Source organism: Bos indicus, chromosome X (assembly GCF_029378745.1).
Source record: "Bos indicus isolate NIAB-ARS_2022 breed Sahiwal x Tharparkar chromosome X, NIAB-ARS_B.indTharparkar_mat_pri_1.0, whole genome shotgun sequence".
Classification (NCBI taxonomy): domain Eukaryota; kingdom Metazoa; phylum Chordata; class Mammalia; order Artiodactyla; family Bovidae; genus Bos; species Bos indicus.
Genome location: NC_091789.1, coordinates 80,412,446 through 80,429,732, shown reverse-complemented (window position 1 = coordinate 80,429,732; position 17,287 = coordinate 80,412,446). Strand labels below are relative to the sequence as shown.

The following is a 17,287-nucleotide window of genomic DNA, read 5'->3' as shown; positions in this document are numbered from 1 at the left end:
AAGAACTTAAATATACAACAACTCAACAACAAAAAACCCAATCAAAAAATGGGCTGAAGACCTAAATAGACAGTATTCCAAAGAAGGCATATAGATGGGCAACAGGCACAAGAAAAGATGTTCAACATTTCTAATTACTAGAGAAATCAAACCAAAACTACAGTGAAATACCATACCAGTCAGAAAGGTCATCGTTAAAAAGTCTACAAATAATAAACGCTAAAGAGGGTGTAGAGAAAAAGGAACCCTCCTACACTGTTGGTGGGAATTTAAGTTGGTGTAGCCACTGTGGAAAACCCTATGGAGGTTCCTCCTAAAACAAAACAGAATTACCATTTGATCTAGCAATCCCAAACCTGGGCATTCAAAAAGATACATGGCACCACAATGTTCATAACAACCCTATTCACAATAGCCAAAACATGGAAACAACTTAAATGGTCACTGACAGATAAATAAAGATGTGGTATATCTATACACATCACCATATATAAAATAGATAGCCAGTGGAAATTTGAGCTATGACTCAGGGAGCTCAAACTGGTACTCTGAAACAACCTAGAGGGGTGGGATGGGTGGAAGGTGGGAGGGAAGCTCAAGAGGGAGGGGCATATGTATAACTATGACTGATTCATGTTGCTGTATGGTGGAAACCAACACAATAGTGTAAAGCAATTACCCTTCAATTAAAAATAAATAAAAATGTTAAAAAGAAGATATGATACACACACACACAGTGAAATATCACTCAGCCATAAAAGAATGAAAAAATGCCATTTGCAGCAACATGGATGCAACTAGAGATTATCATACTAGGGAAGTAACTCAGAAAGAGAAAGACAAATACCACATATCATTCATATGTTTAATCTAAAATATGACACAAATGAACCTATTAAACAGAAACAGAATCAGCTCTAGAGAGCAGACTGTTGTTTGCTAAATGGGGTGGGAGAGTAGGAGGGGGGCTAGAGTGGAAAATTGGAGGCAGCAGATTTAAGCTTTTATATACAGAATGGATAAACAACAAGGTCCTACTGTATAGCAAAGAGAACTATATTCAATATTCTATGATAAATCACAATGGAAAAGAATATTTTTTAAAGAATGTATATATAACTAAACCACTTTGTTATAGAGCAGAAATTAATACAACACTGTAAATCAACTATACTTCAATTAAAAAAAGAACTTAGATATACAATTATGCAAAGAATACACACAAATGGCCAGGAAGCACATGAAAAAATGCTCAAGATTATTAGTCATTAGAACAAAATATAAATCAAAACCACAATGAGATACTATTTTATACACATTAGGATGAATATGATAATTGTATTTTAAAACTAAAGGGTTGGCAAGGATGTAAAGAAATTGGAACCTATATACATTGATGGTGGGAATGTAAAATGGGACAGTCAGTATGAAAAACATTTTAATGGTCAGCAATTCCACTCCTAGATATATACCCAAGAGAATGAAAACATATGCCTATGCTCAAAAAACTATACAAAGTTCATAGTAGCAATATTTATAAAAGTCAAAAGCAAAAAGTATCCAAATATCCATCAACTGATAAATAAACAATGGGATATTATACCCCAATAAAAAGGAATGAAATATTCATCCATACTAAACATGGATGAACCTTGGAAACTTTATGATATAAAAGGCAGACACAAATTCCTACATGTTGGATGATTCTGCTTATACATGTAAAATATCCAAGTAGGCAAATCTACAGAGGGAGAAAGTAGATTAGTGGGTACCCAGGGAATGGAGAAGGCAATGGCACCCCACTCTAGTACTCTTGCCCGGAAAATCCCATGGACGGAGGAGCCTGGTAGGCTGCAGTCCATGGGGTCGATGAGAGTCAGACACGACTGAGTGACTTCACTTTCACTCGTCACTTTCATGCATTGGAGAAGGAAATGGCAACCCACTCCAGTGTTCTTGCCTTGAGAATCCCAGGGACGGGGGAGCCTGATGCGCTGCCGTCTATGGGGTCGCACAGAGTCGGACACAACTGAAGCAACTTAGCAGCAGCAGCAGGGGATGGAGAAAGGGGGAAATTGGGAGGTATGGGCTATCTTTGGGGACAATGAAAATATTCTAATTTTAGAAAGTGGTAACAGTTGTACAATACTGTGAATTCAGTAAAAAAAATTTTTTTAACTGAATTATATACTGAAATGATTTTAGAATGGTAAATTCTGTTTTATGTGAATTTTACCTCAATGGAAAATAAAAAGTAGAGGATGGAATTTAAGAATGTATGTAATACATGTTTTAATGCCATTCTCCCAAATCATATAAAAAAAAAAGAATTTACCTTAAAAAAAAGAATGCATGTAATAAAACATAAGACATAAAACTTGTGCACACACTTTCCCCAAAAAATCCATAAATAAAATTTAGTCAGCAAAATCATCTGAAAATAAAAAGATTCTTATTATATTAAATAAAACTGGGAATCCCTAATGGTCCAATAGTTAGGACTCCAGGCTTCCAATGCAGAGGGCATGGATTCAATCCCTGGTCAGGGAACTAAGATTTCATATGCCATACAGTGCAACCAAAAATAATAATAATAAATTCCTAGTATATAAGTGAATAAAAGACAATAAAAAAAATGGAATATAACTATGTAAAAAAAGAACTGGGAGAAAAAGTACTCCAATCTCATGGGGTCGCACGAGTCAGAAACAACTGAGCGACACAATGAGTATATGAATGAATAAAAGACAAAATTTTTTTTAATGGAATATAACTATGTAAAAAAAAAATTAGGAGAAAAGCACTCCAATCTCACTAATCATCAAAAGAATGTACATTAAAACAGTAAGGTGGTGCTTCTCTGGTGGTCCACTGGTTAAGAATCTGCCTTGCAATACAGGGGACATAGGTTTGACCCCTAGTCTGAGAAGATCCCATGTGCCATGGGGTAACTAAGCCCATGCACCACACCTACTGAGCCTGCGCTCTGGAGTCTGTGAGCCTCAACTACTGAGTCCACGTACCACAACCACTGAAGTCTTGTGCCTAGAGCCTGTGTTCTGCAACAGAAGAAATCACTGCAACCAGAAGCCTGCCCACCATAACAAACAGTAGCCCCTACTCTCCACAACTAGAAAAAGCTCAGCAACAAAGACCCAGCAGAGCCAAAAATAAATAAATAAATAAAACGCTTTAAGAAAAAACCACTAGAAATCAAGTAATATCTGTGAGGCCTTCATAAGCCAGACACCTCCCAGATTCAAGCAGGGTGCTGGGCTCCAAGGCCAGTGGCCTCTCCATACCAGTCTTCTATGTTTGCTTGGGAAGATCCAAGATATTTAAGGAATGAAAAAGAAATGAAATTTAACAGGCATACTGCAACTAGAGATCTTGTGTGAGATTTCGTTGTTGGTGGAGAGGGTTGTTTTAAAAAAATCTTTAAACAAACTTGACTCTAGAATATAGATACCAAGAGGTTATGGTTTCTATTTTTGCCATAACCTTTCTTTGGAAATGAGTCAGATGTCCAAAAATATCAAGTCACTCAGTGTCCTTAAATCTTCAACTAGAGAATGGAACCAGAAGAAAAGACAAGAAGGAACAATGTCATTCTACATCTTGTTCCATCAACAGATTAGCAAACATTGAAAAAACTGTACTTTAGAAATGAAAGAAGTATAGCAAATGATGTAAAAATGATACAGCATAATGACGATTATCCTGTTCATTCCTAGAGCTCACAGCAATCCAACCACAAAACCAGCTATCACATGAATTCATGCTGTAGCTGAACAATGTCAAGACTATGAATAAATCAATGCAGCTCATTAACAGTACGATTATATGGAAAAATTAAAACAAGAGGACACAATTCAGAACTTACTAGGGCTTCCCTGATGGCTCAGTGGGTAAAGAACCTGCCTGCCAATGCAGGAGCCATAAGAGATGCGGGTTCAATTACTGGTTCAGGAAGACCTCCTGGAGCAAGAAATGGTAACCCATTCCTGGAGAATCCCATTGACAGAAGAGCCTGAATTACAAGACCAGCCAGAAACCCAATGGTGAGAAAATATTGATACTTAAAAATTTTGCCCGTTCATTTGAAAAATTTTCTCTTTAAGGGCAGATGTGAATTTTGGAATTAGACAAATGTCATTTAGAATACGCACTAAAATTAATTTTTGACAAATTCCATAGTATTCCTTAAGATTTTCTTGAATATCTTCTAAATTGTTCAGAAATCTATTTAAGAGACAGCATTACAGAGTGAAGTCAAAAAGATAAACACCATACTAACACATATATGTGTAATCTGAAAAAAATGGTATAGACAATCTTATTTACAAAGTAGAGACAGAGACACAGACTTACAGAACAAAATGGATACCAAGGGGGAAGTGGGTGGTGGGATGAATTGAGAGATTGGGACTGACATATATATACTATCAATACTATGTAAAAAATAGGTAACTAATGCGAACCTACTGTATAGCACAGGAACTAAACTCAGTGCTCTGTGTTGGCCTAAATAGGAAGAAAATACAAAAATGAGGGGCTATATGTATATGTATAGCTGATTCACTTTGCTGTACAGTGACACAACATTACAATGTAACACAACATTACAAAGCAACTATACTCCAATAAAAGTAAAAATAAATAAAAATGCAAAAAATACAAATGAAAATAAAAGATAGCACTTATCAACCCTTTTGTAAATTGAAAGATCTTTTCCTAAGGCAAAACTGCATGCATTAACTTATCAGTTTTATAACTGTGAACTATTTTAAGTTATTTTTATTAAATCCAGATGTGGTTGTCATTCTATTACTCCTCGGGCAAAATGGGAAACTTACTCAACCAGTACTAAACATTATATCATTCAAGGTCCTAGATAAAAATCCTTAAAATGATCCTATAAGAGTAAGGGACTTTCTTGGTGGCACAATGTATAAGAATTTGCCTGTCAATGCAGGGGACACAGGTTTGATCCCTGGTCTGGGAAGATTCCACATGCTGTGGAACAGCTAAGCCTGTGCATCACAACCACTGAGCCTGACTCTAGAGCCTGCAAGCCATAATTACTGAGCCCAAGAGCGGCAACTACTGAAGCCTGCACACCCTAGACCCTGTGCTCCACAAAAAGAGAAGCCACCACATTGGGAAGCCCACGTACTATAACTAAGAGTAGCCCACACTCACCACAACTAGAAAAGGCCTGAGTAAAGCAACAAAGACTTATCACAACCAAAAATAAATAAATAAACCTTGAAAAAAGGAGTAGTTAAAAATCTATTTTAGAGGAATGTGATCACCCTTTATACTTACAGATACACAATTAACAACATGGGCTTGATGTGAAATCTAATCTATCTATCTTCAAGTAAACCAAAATAAAAATCTAAAGTGCTAATGTAGGATAACAGTATCATAATGACTGAATTTCAGACCAAGTTTTAAGTTCTAATATCAGTGTTTTGAACTATGGGCCATGTTCTTTACCTTGAATGTTTTACAACTTTTTTTCCATGAGGAACTCTAGAGTTCTAAAAATTACTAGTGCTTCATAATTTCTGCATTATTAATTGGATAAGCATATGTGTAAAAGAGCTAGCCTTTTTTAATTAAACTTTTCATTTTGAGATATTTACAGATTTACATGTAGTTGAAAGAAAGATTCTGTGTATGTGTTACCTAGTATTTCACAACAGAAACATCTAACACTGGGAATTCCCTGTGGTCCACTGGTTAGAACTCTGTGCTCACAATCCCATGGGCTCGGAACTCATGGTATGGCCAAAAAACAACACAAAATAAAAACCAAAACCCTTATTTTTAATTTTCACCCATTCACCTACTTGTTCCAACGGATAAGCAGCTATTTTTAAAACACAGCAATAGATCACACAGTATGTCTGAAATTTGGAAATATCAATAACCTCTGATATGCAGATGACACCACCCTTATGGCAGAAAGTGGAGAAAAACTAAAAAGCCTCTTGATGAAAGTGAAAAAGGAGAGTGAAAAAGTTGGCTTAAAGCTCAACATTAAGAAAACGAAGATCATGGCATTCCTGTCCCACTACTTCATGGCAAACAGATGGGGAAACAGTGGAAACAGTGGCTGACTTTATTTTTCTGGGTTCCAAAATCACTGCACATGGTGACTGCAGCCATGAAACTAAAAGATGCTTACTCCTTAGAAGGAAAGTTATGACCAACCTAGACAGCATATTAAAAAGCAGAGACATTACTTTGTCAACAAAGGTCCATCTAGTCAAGGCTATAGTTTTTCCAGTGGTCATGTATGGATGTGAGTGGGACTATAAAGAAAGCTGAACACCAAAGAATTGATGCTTTTGAACTGTGGTGTTGGAGAAGACTCTTGAGAGTGCCTTGGACTTGCAAGGAGAGCCAACCAGTCCATCCTACAGCAGATCAGTCCTGGGTGTTCACTGGAAGGACTGATGTTGAAGCTGAAACTCCAATACTTTGGCCACCTGATGCGAAGAGCTGACTCATTTGAAAAGACCCTGATGCTGGGAAAGATTGAGGGCAGGAAGAGAAGGGGGATGACAGAGGATGAGATGGTTGCATGGCATCATCGACTCAATGGACATGGGTTTGGATGGACTCCGGAAATTGGTGATGGACAGGGAGGCCTGGCGTGCTGAAGTTCATGGGGTTGCAAAGAGTCGGACACGACTGAGCAACTGAACTGAACTGAATCATGAATATAGTGACTAAAACCGGTCTTTTTATAAACAAATCATTGGTAATTAAATATCTGCTTGTAACAGGAGGGAAAGGTACAGGGCACAACTTTGAAAGAATGACATACCCCACTACACCATTCAGGTGTGACCTAAATCAAATCTCTTACGAATATACAGTGAAGTAAGAAATAGATTCAAGGGATTAGATCTGACAGAGTACCTGAAGAACTATGGATGAAGCTTCATGACATTGTACAAGAGGTAGTGATCAAGACCACCCCTAAGAAAAAGAAAGGCAAAATGGTTGGCTGAAAGAGGCCTTACAAATAGCTGAGAAAAGAAGAGAATCTAAAGGCAAAGAAGAAAAGGAAAGATATAGCAATTTGAATGCAGAGTTCTAAAGAATAGCAAGGAGAGATAAGAAAGCCTTCCTCAGTGATCAATGTAAAGAAATAGAGGAAAACAACAGAATGGGAAAAACTAGAGATCTCTTCAAGAAAGTTAGAGATACCAAGGGAACATTTCGTGCAAAAATGGGCATAATAAAGGACAGAAATGGTATGGATCTAACAGAAGCAGAAGATATTAAGAAGAGGTGGCAAGAATACACAGAAGAACTATACAAAAAAGATCTTCACGACCAAGATAATCACGATGGTGTGATCACTCACCTAGAGCCAGACATACTGGAATGTGAAGTCTAGTGGGCCTTAGGAAGCATCACTATGAACAAAGCTAGTGGAGGTGATGGAATTCTAGATCAGCCGTTTCAAATCCTAAAAGATGATGCTGTGAAAATACTGCAATCAATATGCCAGCAAATTTGGAAAACTCAGCAGTGGCCACGGGACTGGAAAAGGTCAGTTTTCATTCCAATCCCAAAGAAAGGCAATGTCAAAGAATGTTCAGAAACCGCACAATTGCACTCATCTCACACACAATCAAAGTAATACTCAAAATTCTCCAAGCCAGGTTTCAACAGTATGTGAACCATGAACTTCCAGATGCTCAAGCTGGATTTAGAAAAGGCAGAGGAACCAGAGATCAAATTGCCAACATCTGCTGGATCATCAAAAAGGCAAGAAAATTCCAGAAAAACATCTACTCCTGCTATATTGACTACGCCAAAGCCTTTGACCGTGTGGATCACAACAAACTGTACAAAATTCTGAAAGAGATGGGAATATCAGACCACCTGACCTGACTCATGAGAATTCTGTATGCAGGTCAAGAAGCAACATTTAAAACTGGACATGGAACAATCGACTGGTTCCAAATTGGGAAAGGAGTACGTCAAAGCTGTATATTGTCACCCTGCTTATTTAACTTATATGCAGAGTACATCATGAGAAACGCTGGGCTGGATGAAGCACAAGCTGGAATCAAGATTGCCAGGAGAAATATCAATAACCTCAGATACGCAAATGACACCACCCTTATAGCAGAAAGCGAAGAACTAAAGAGCCTCTTGATGAAAGTGAAAGAAGAGAATGAAAAACGTGGCTTAAAACTCAAGATTCAGAAAACTAAGATCATGGCATCTGGTCTCATCACTTCATGACAAATAAATGCGGAAACAATGGCAACAGTGAGAGACTTTATTTTCTTGGGCTCCAAAATCACTGCAGATGGTGACTGCAGCCATGAAATTAAAAGATGCTTGCTCCTTGGAAGAAAAGCTATGACCAACCTAGACAGCATATTAAAAAGCAGAGACATTACTTTGCCAACAAAGGTCCATCTAGTCTAAGTTATGGTTTACCCAGTAGTCATGTATGGATGTGAGAGCTGAACTATAAAGAAAGCTGAGTGCCGAAGAATTGATGCTTTTGAACTGTGGTGTTGGAGAAGACTCTTGAGAGTCCCTTGGACTGCAAGGAGCTCAAACCAGTCAATCCTAAAGGAAATCAGTCCTGAATATTCATTGCAAGGACTGATGCTGAAGCTGAAGCTCTAATACACTGGCCACTTGTTGCAAAGAACTGACTCATTTGAAAAGACACTGATGCTGGCAAAGATTGAAGGTGGGAGGAGAAGGGGGTGACAGAAGATGAGACGGTTGGATGACATCACCGACTCCATGGACATGAGTTTGAGCAAGCTCCAGGAGTTGGTGATGGACAGGGAAGCCTGTCATGCTGCAGTCTATGAGGTCGCAAAGAGTAGGACATGACTGAGTGACTGAACTGAACTGAAGGACATAACATAAGTCGATTAGAATCAAGTGGGACCAAGATGGCAGACAAAGACTAGACCTTGGTCCTCAATCAGTAAGTGACATGACACACCCAGAGGTACCATGACAGTTCCAAGGCACTGTTAAAAGACCAAGGAGTGGGCAGTGCCCCAAATCCTGGATATCTCCGTCCCCTCCCAAAAATAGTTGGAATAATCCTCCAACTCATTAGCATATTAAATTACCCAGCCTATAAAAACTAACCAGACCACATTTTGCAGCCACACAAGCCCTCTGCAGTGGTCTACACTCTGTCTATGGAGTGTGCTTCTCTCAGAATCTGAATAAATCTACCTCTTACCTATCACTTTGTCTCTCACTGAATTCTTTTTGTGATGAGACATCAAGAACCTGAGCTTTATTTTTATTTGGCCCTGAAACCAGGTACCACGGGTTTTGGCTGGGTTTGAGTCCTATCCAAATGGAGTCAAGTCCCAATCTGAGGTAAATGGTTTCATGCTCACTTAACAATTGTTTAAAGTAGCATATTATAATCCAAACTGTAAAGGAAGAGTAAACTTATCTCTGTCCACAGATGACAACTTACATGTAGGAAATCTTAAAAGAATTCATAACAAAAATTCTTAACACAGTTAATAAACAAATTGCAAAGCTGGTGGATACAAAATTCACACAAAAAAATCAGCTGTATTTCTCTATACTAACAACCAACAATCCAAAATGGAAACTTGGAAAACAATTACATTTACAATAGCATCAGAAAGAATTAAATATTTAGGAATAAATTTAACCAAGGAGGTGAAAGACTTCTGGTAAGCTTCAAAACAGCAATCTTTTCACAGACAGAAAAAGTTAAAAACACAAATATTTTTAAGATGGCAATACTACTCAAAGTGGTCTACAGATTCTTTTCAACTCCTATCAAAATCACAAGATATTTTTGCAGAAACAGAAAAATCAATTCTAAAATTCTTGAGGAATCTTGAATAGCCAAAACAATTATGAAAAAGTATAAAATTAAAGAACTCACAATTCCTAATTTCAAAACTAACTACTAAACCAACAGAATTTACCATATAACACAGGGAACTACACTTAATATCATGCAATAACCTAAACTATAAAATAATGTGGAAAATATATATGCATAACTGAATTACTTTGACGTATATAACATATATATATATATATATATATATATAACACAATACAGTAAATCAATTAAACTTAAAAAATCTAAATGCAGAGCTAAAATAATTAAAACATTGTAGTACTGGCAGAAGAACATATAGAACAATGGAGTATAGAACCTAGAAATAAAGCCTTGCATATATGTGGTCAATTGATTTTCAAGAAGGGTATCAACAATATACTACAGGAAAAGGACAATATGGAAAAAACTGGACATCCACATGCAAAAAAATTGACTTGGACCCTTGTCTTACACCACATACAAAAATTAACTCAAAATTCATCAAAGACCTAAAAAGCGTAGCTAAAACCATCCATTAAACTCTATAGAAAATAGAAGGGGAATCTTCATGATATCGGATTTGGCTATGCTTTCTTGAATATGATACCAACAGCACAGGCAACAACAACAACAAAAAATAAACTGGATTTCACCAAAATGTAAACATTTTGTGCATCAAAGGCTATTATCAAGAGAATAAAAAGACAACCCACAAAATGAGAGAAAATATTTCTAAATTATATATCAGAAATGGTACTGATAGTCAGGAAACATAAAGAAATCTTACAATTCAACTAGGAAAAAACCAACCAACCAAATTCAAAACTGAGCAAAGGCACAGCAATCAAAAAAAAAAAAAATGAAATAAAACATATTCAAATTGGAAAGTTAAGATAAAACTGTGACTATATGCATATGACATACACTACAGAAATTCCTAAGGATTCCACACAAAAACTATTAACTAATAAATGAATTTAGCAAAGTAAAAGAATATAAGATTAATATACAGAATATGTTGCATATCTTTATACTAACAATAAAATCTCATAAAGAGAAAGTAACAAGAATCCCATTTAAAATAGCATCCAAGGAGTTCCCTGGAGGTCCAGTGATTAGGATTTGGTGCTTTTACTGCTGGGGCATGGGTTCAATACCTGTTCTAAAAACTAAGTTCCTGCAAACCACACGGTGTAGCCAAATAAATAAATAAATATAAAAATAATTTTAATAAACAGTATAATAGAATCCAAAAACATAAAATACCTAGGAATAGACCTAACCAATGAGGTAAAACAGCTATACATTGAGAACTATAAAACAGTGAAAAAGGAAACAGAAGATGTTTCGGAGACATGGAAAGATATTCCATGCTCTTGGATTGGAAGAATATTGGTAAAATGGTCATACTATCCAAAGCAATCTACAGACTTAATACAATCCGTATCAAACTACCTATAACATTTTCCAAAGAACTAGAACAAGTAATCATAAGATTAATATAGAACCACAAAAGATCCAGAACTGCCAAAGCAATCCTGAGGGAAAAGAACAAAGCTGGAGGCATAACCCTCCCTGACTTCAGACAATAGTATAAAGTTACAGTAATAAAACAGCATGCCATTGGCACAAAAACAGACATAGAGAAGAATAGAACAAAATAGAGAGCCCAACAATAAACTCAAAACATCTACAGTTAAATAATCTTCAACAAAGAAAGCAAGAATAAACAATGCAGAAAAGCCAGTCTCTTCAACAAGTGGCAATGTGAAAGCTAGACAACCTCATCAGTGAAGTTAGAACACTCCCTCATACCACAAAGAAAAATAAACACAAAATGGTTTAAAGACCTAAACATAGTCATGACACCATAAAATTCCTAGAAGAAAGCATAGGCAAAACATTCTCTGACATAAATCGTATCAGCGTTTTCTTAAGTCAGTCTCCCAAAGCAATAGAAATAAAAATAGGAGTTCCAGTTCGACTCTTTGTGCAGCTTCAGCAGCAGCTCTGGGAAAGATGGCAGCCTGGGCGTGTTTCCAATCTGTGGCTCCCAGCAGGGCGTAGGAGCCTCAGGGAGGGGTGGGCATAGTGGCTGCCCTGGGCCTAGGCAGGGCACTGGGGAGTCTGGTGCATACGGGCCCAGCACCCGAGTCAAGGTCTATACCGCTCCTGGGTGCCCAAAGCAGCCTATCCAAGACCAGGTATGTTACCAGGCAGCCAAATGACACCTCAGGGACCCTCCTTGGGACCCCCTGGTTATGGGGGAATCCTTCAGTCTGACCTGGCCTGGCTCAGTCAGGGATGGACCAGTCCCACAAGAGACCTGCGCCTCAGCAGATCCAGCAGGTCCAGCAGCAGGCAGTCCAAAATTGGAATCACAGTGCAAAAAAACGATGGCTGACAAAATTCTATCTCAAAGGATTCGTGAAATGGTACCAGAATCCTAAGCCTATATGGATATCTTGGCTTTTGAAAGGAAACTGGACCAGACTATTGTGAGCAAACGGCTAGGTATCCAGGAAGCCTTGAAACGTTCCATCAAGCAAAAACAAAAGCTGTGAATTTTCATTTCTAACACTTTCAATCTGGCTAAGTCAGATGCCAAGGATGGAGAAGGGACAATGGCTTCCTGGGAGCTTCAGGTAGAAGGACGGCTCCTGGAGGATTCAGCCTTGTCCAAATATGATGCCACCAAACAAAAGAGGAAGTTCTCTTCTTTTAAGTCCTTGGTAATCAAACTGGACAAAGACTTGTATGGACCAGACAACCATCTGGTAGAATGGCACAGGACCACCACTACCCAGGAGATGGATGGCTTCCAGGTGAAATAGCCAGGAGATGTGAATATACGGTGTACTGTCCTGTTGATACTGAATTACCAGCCTCCTCAGTTTAAATTAGACCTTTGTCTGGCTTGGTTCCTGGGCATCCACACCCAGACCTGTCCAGTGATCATTCAAGCACTGTGGCAATATATTAAGACACATAAGCTCCAGGACAGACATGAGCGGGAGTTTGTCATCTCTGACAAGTACCTCCAGCAGATCTTTGATTCTCAATGTATGAAGTTTTCAGAGGTCCCCCAACAGCCCCATGCCTTGCTTATGACACCTGAGCCCATCATCATTAATCATGTCATCAGTGTTGACCCGAATGATCAGAAAAAGACAGCTTGTTATGACACTGATGTGAAAGTGGATGATACCTTGAAAACCCAGATGAATTCTCTTTTGCTGTCTACTGCTAGCCAGCAGGAGATTGCTACTCTAGACAACAAGATCCATGAGACAACAGAAACTATCAGTCTGCTGAAGACCCAGCAAGAGTTCTTGCTGAGCTTTGCCAAAGACCCTCAAGGTTTCATCAGTGACTTGCTTCAGTCCCAGTGCCGGGACCTCAAGACCATGACTGATATGGTGGGTAACCCAGAGGAGGAACACTGAGCAGAATTCTACTTCCAGCCTTGGGCCCAGGAAGCTGTGTGCCGATATTTCTACTCCAAGGTGCAGCAGAGATGACAAAAATTAGAGCAAGCCCTGGGAATCCAAAATACATAGGGCTTCACCCACAAAGCCCTAATTTGGCTGCACCAGTTTCTTTATTTGGGCCCTGTGCTGTGTCTCATACTTTTGCCTGGGGCCTTCCAGGGGATGCTGTCGGTTCTAGGACAACACCAGAATGAAGAGGATATCACGTGACAGCAGTTATCCTCTTCCACCCCATTCCTTCCTGTCCCCAGCTTCCCTTTGCCCCACAAATTTCCCATGTGCCACTCCCCTCCCCTGGTCTGCTTAGGACCTCTAGATAGTATTAGAGAGAACCCATAGTTTGATAATTAGTGCAGTGAATGGACTGGGCCTAAGGCCAAGTGGTCCTCAAGGGGACCAACTACACTGATCCTGCCCTTCAGAGACCCAGGAGTTAGGAGCTGTAGTCCCTTCTCCACAACTCAGGCCTGGGGGCACTCTATAAGCTAGTTGATCTTGGATCTCCTGATAACAGAATCCAATTTCCTTCCTTCCCTCCACAGGTTTGGAGCAAACTCTCCCTTCACTTGTTGCCCTCTAGCACTAAAGGAACCCTGGCTCTCGGGCTCCATTGAGCCCGAGGTCAGTCTACAGCCCTCCAGACGGGCTTGCTGTCTCAGTGCTTCTCTCCACTTCCTCGGAGGGGGGAAACACATCAGTATCAGAGTTTGTTCTCGTAGTATTGCTCCCTCCCAGCACACTCCCTGTAGCTGCTGTTAAGGACTTCCTCCTGTCTGTCCTAACCAAGGGCATTCAGGTAGGGGAATCTTGCCTTTCCCTGTCAGAGCCCTGGGAACCTAACCTAGGGTGCTGTCATTGCCAGCAGAGGATGTTCCTTCCTGCGTGGAGGTGTGACTCATTCATTCACTCCACCCTGCCTCCCCCATCCTTTCATGGAGAAACAGGCCTGCAATCAAATAGGTAAAAGCCCTGGGCCATCCCAGTCTTTCTGTCCCTTGTCTGCCCAGTTGACACCCACTGGTGACTTCTAGGGCACTGAGGAGTGAAAGCGCCTAGGGATAGAGAGAGCTCTGACTTGGGTTTGTGACTCATCTTTCTCCCTGCCTCACAGGATTGTGACTCCCCCGCCTGCACCCTCAAAGCTTCAGACCCCTCAGCTAGCAGCAGGACCTTATTCTGCAATCTTGGCCCCTTGGAACTGAGATGGCTTCATATCTTTCCAGGAGAGTCTCAGATTCTTCCAGGTTGTATCACCCCCAAGTTAGCATATACCAGGCTCACAGACTCAGCATAGCAGGGTGGAAGACAGCTGGGCACAGAGAGGGAATTCTATTCAGCATGGGCTGTAAAGCTGCAGAACTGACAAAGCCCCTGCTTCCCCACCCCCTCCTCAGACTCCTGCGAGCACATCCCCTAGCCCTGTATTCCTGACCGTTCCATGCTGGGGACAACAGGACTTTCTCCCCATCTTCTCCTTCCAGTCATTATCCCCCCACTCCCTGAAAGGTTCTCCCCAGAGTGACAATGGACAACCTCTGTCCCTGGGGCTGGAACCATAAGGAAGCTCAGCACTCCTACAGTGTCCCTGTTGAAGATAACTGTTTTCATTAACTTAATTATTATGTTTTTTTCATGGACCAAAAATTTTTTTGTACTGTCCCCTTATTGATATCAACCAGTTTCAATAAAAGAATCTTCTGGGGAAAAAAAATAAACAAATGGGACCTAAGCAAATTTAAAAGCTTTTACACAGCAAAGGAAGCCATGAACAAAAGAAAAAGAAATGCTAGAAAATATCTGCACATGATGTCAGACACAGGATTACAATTCAATATAAAAAAAAAATACCCAATCAAACAAATGAGAAGACCAAAAGACATTTCTTCAAAACAATAAATGGACAACAAGCACATGAAAAGATGCTCTACATCACTGATTACTAGAGAAATGCAAATCAAAACTGCAATGAGGTATCACCTCACACCAATCAAAATGGCCATCACCAAAAAACCCACAAGTAAAAACACTGGAGGGTTTGGGTCTCACCTATACTGATGGTGAGAATGTACACTAGTGCAGCCATTATAAAAAACAGTATGGAGGTTCCTTCAAAAATCAAAACTAGAATTACCATACAATCCAGCAATCCCACTCCTGGGCATGTATCCAGAAAAGACAAAAACCCGATACTTTGGAAACATATATGAACCACAATGTTCACAGCCAGACTATTTACAATAGCCAAGATATGGAAGCAATCTAACTGTCCATCAACAGATGAACACATAAAGAAGATATGGTATATATACAAAATGGAATATTACTCAGCCACAAAAAAGAATGAAATAATGCCATTTGCAGCAACATAGATAGACCTACAGATTATCATACTGAGTGAAGTTAAGTGGGAAACAGAAAGAAATATTATTTAATACAGCAGGGGATGCCATACATACGAACCTTCGAGTTGTGAACTTTCAAAGATGTGAATCTATTCCAAACCTATTACAGTATAGCAGTATAGAGTCGAATGTGTTAGTTGGATACCTAGGCTAACTGTTGGATTTACGAACAAATTGGACTTACAAGTGCACTCTCAGAATGGAACTCATTTGTATGTAGGGGACTTACTGTTCTACTTTAATGGGAAATCAAAAAAATAATACAAATGAATCTAAGTACAAAACAGAAACAAACTCACAGACCCAGAAAACAAACTTATGGTTACCAAAGGGTAAGGGGGGGGAAAAATTAGAAGTGTGGGATAACGAGATACATATCACTATACATAAAACAAACAAGGATTTACTGTATAGCACATGGAATTATGGGCATCCCCAATGGCTCAGTGATAAAGAATCTGCCTGTAATGCAGGAGACACAGGAGTTGTGGGTCTGATCCCTGGTTCGGGAAGATCCCCTGGAGTAGGAAATGGCAACCCACTCTAATATTCTTGCCTGGAGAATCCCATGGACAGAGGAGCCTGGCAAGCTACAGTCTATGGGGTCACAAAGAGTCAGACACAATTGAGTGACTAGGCACTGACATTAACATGGAATTATATTCAGTATCTTGTAATAAATTATAATAGAAAGAATCTTTAAATTATATATATGTATACACATATATGCTGCTGCTGCTGCTGCTAAGTCACTTCAGTCGTGTCTGACTCTATGCAATCCCATAGATGGCAGCCCACCAGGCTCCCCCGTCCCTGGGATTCTCCAGCCAAGAACACTGGAGTGGGCTGCCGTTTCCTTCTGCAAGGAAATGTATAAGTGTATATGCTATACATACATACATACATACATATATATATATATATATATATACACACACACATACACACACACACACACACACACACACATATATGCTGCTGCTGCTGCTGCTGCTAAGTCGCTTCAGTCGTGTCCGACTCTGTGCAACCCCAGAGACAGCAGCCCACCAGGCTCCCCCGTCCCTGGGATTCTCCAGGCAAAAAGACTGGAGTGGGTTGCCATTTCCTTCTCCAATGCATGAAAGTGAAAGTGAAGTCGCTCAGTCGTGTCCAACTCTTAGCGACCCCATGGACTGCAGCCCACTAGGCTCCTCCATCCATGGGATTTTCCAGCCAAGAGTACTGGAGTGGGGTGCCATTGCCTTCTCCACACATATATGCTAAGTGTATATAAATAAGTATGTATAACTGAATAACTTTTCTGTACACCTGAAAGAAATACAATATTGTAAATCAACTATACTTCAATTAAAAAAATGTAAAATATTCAATTCAGCAAAAAAAAAAAAATTTTAATGGGCAAAGGACCTGAACAGACATTTTTCCAAAGAAGACATAAAAATATCCATAAGCACACAAAAGGATGCTCTACATCCCTAGTCATTGAGAAATAAAATCAAAACTGTAAA

General features: G+C 39.4%; 1 protein-coding gene and 1 pseudogene across 7 annotated transcripts in view; one reads left to right on the top strand and one right to left on the bottom strand.

The window, feature by feature from the left end:
- Positions 1 to 17,287, bottom strand: part of ATRX (ATRX chromatin remodeler) — a 285,985-nt gene that overhangs the window by 211,512 nt on the left and 57,186 nt on the right. The window lies entirely within an intron of this gene.
- LOC109555136 (SWI/SNF-related matrix-associated actin-dependent regulator of chromatin subfamily D member 1 pseudogene) lies at positions 11,906 to 13,446 on the top strand (annotated as a pseudogene).